Below are 1,217 nucleotides of genomic sequence, written 5' to 3' on the forward strand. Positions count from 1 at the left end.
TCTTATTATTTTTTACTGTTTGGGATGGGATGGGATGGGATGCAGTGCGATGGCATGGCATGGCATGGCATGGCATGGGATGTCATGGATGGCATGCGATGTGATGAGATGGGATGGGATGGGATGACGGGATGGGATATGGGATGGGATGGAATGGCATGGAATGGGATGGATGCATGGATGCATGGATGAATGCATCATTGCATGGATAGATAGATAGTTAGATTTTTTTTGGTATTTTCCTTTCAACCAAGCGGTCATCAACAGAATAACGCCACTGATTTCCCCGGGCAACGCCGGGTATCCCGCTAGTCCATAAATATACAGGTAACGGTTCAAGGATAGAGAACATGGGTCCCAATAAAACCAATGTCATTTTAATTACCTCAATATAAATATAATATTATATCAATATAATAGGTTAGGATTATGGTTAGGGTTATTGTTAGGGTTAGGGTTAGGGTTAGGAGGGTTAGGGTTAGGGTTAGGGTTAGGCACATTGGTTTTATTGGGACCCATCCCATGTTCTCTATCCTTGGGCCCAGGTAACACTAACAGGATACAGAATTAGATTCAAGAATAACCAAATCACAATAAACTAGAATAACTAACATAACATTACCTGAATCAGAAATCGTGAGATCCAAGTTTGGCAACAGATGTGAACCACGACCAAAATGTATGACGCAAATCACATGAAATGCAACCATCCATATCAAACATAAACAAACTCGCCAAGTGACGCTGAGAGGGTCTATGTCCCCCGGGGTACTGCCGGAACGTACCCTGGTACTATCTAATATGCCGGACCGTACCTCGCCTACTCCACTAATGCTCGAGTCTAGGGAGTCGCCTACGCCTACTCCCTAACCCGAACCCTAACCCTAATCCTAACCCTAACCATATCAAATACTGAAATAGTGACCAGGGTACGTTCCGGTATACCGGACCGTACGGTACCCAGAGTACGTTCCGGCAGTACCTTGGATGACATAGACCCAATGAGCCCAAGTGACAGTGTACGGGGTAACCATAGATACAATAATGTAACCCAAACACAGGATAGTGTTTAGGTTACATTATTGAGATGCGGCTAGCGACAGGGCGTCATCCCTATGTTACGCATGCGCGATTAGGGTTAGGGGTTAGGGTTAGGGTTAGGGTTAGGGTTAGGGTTAGGGTTAGGGTTAGGGTAAAATGTAAAATTCATGTTTATC

General features: G+C 44.6%; 1 protein-coding gene across 1 annotated transcript in view; it reads right to left on the reverse strand.

Annotated features, from left to right (window-relative positions):
- LOC106810000 (phospholipid scramblase 1-like) overlaps nt 1–1,217 on the reverse strand; it is a 15,593-nt gene that overhangs the window by 13,481 nt on the left and 895 nt on the right. The gene's annotated exons all lie outside the window — the stretch shown is intronic.

The sequence above is a fragment of the Priapulus caudatus genome, unplaced genomic scaffold, assembly GCF_000485595.1.
Source record: "Priapulus caudatus unplaced genomic scaffold, Priapulus_caudatus-5.0.1 Scaffold403, whole genome shotgun sequence".
Lineage (NCBI taxonomy): Eukaryota > Metazoa > Priapulida > Priapulimorpha > Priapulimorphida > Priapulidae > Priapulus > Priapulus caudatus.